The sequence below is a fragment of the Penaeus monodon genome, chromosome 27 (genome assembly GCF_015228065.2).
Source record: "Penaeus monodon isolate SGIC_2016 chromosome 27, NSTDA_Pmon_1, whole genome shotgun sequence".
Classification (NCBI taxonomy): Eukaryota; Metazoa; Arthropoda; class Malacostraca; order Decapoda; family Penaeidae; genus Penaeus; species Penaeus monodon.
The window spans coordinates 23,404,755-23,405,272 of NC_051412.1; positions in this window are offsets into that span (position 1 = coordinate 23,404,755).

Genomic DNA, 518 nt, shown 5'->3' on the forward strand with positions numbered 1-518 from the left:
CACGACAGTAATGTTGTTCCCTTAGGCTCAGAATGGATTTTCGCCAAATAGAATTATTTATATTACTGGCTCCATTGCAATTTGTAAACAGTTTGTCTACGTCTGCTCGACCTGTGTTTATTACTTTTGTTGTTGTTATGATCACCAGTTCGACTCTATTATGTATTTACACGATCAAAATTATTCAGATGCTGGTAATCAAAAGGAAAATGAAAGATTGATTGAGTTTAATTAATCACGATCTTAAGAACAGTCCAAGGAATTTGGAAATTTATTTGTTTTATCTTTATAGTTCTTGCTGTTATTCTGCCTGCATTTATTTTTTATTAATTGTTGTCATTATAACTAGATGGTGTTGATATAATAAAAGTAAAAGTAAATAAACACAGGTCGCGATGTACCTGGCATCTCTGTCTCCAGCATATATTTCTGCCTTACTGACATGAAGAAAGTTTTTGTGAAGAGGGATCACTGTTCCCTGAAAGTTAATGGAGTATACTTGAATCACCCCCCCCCCC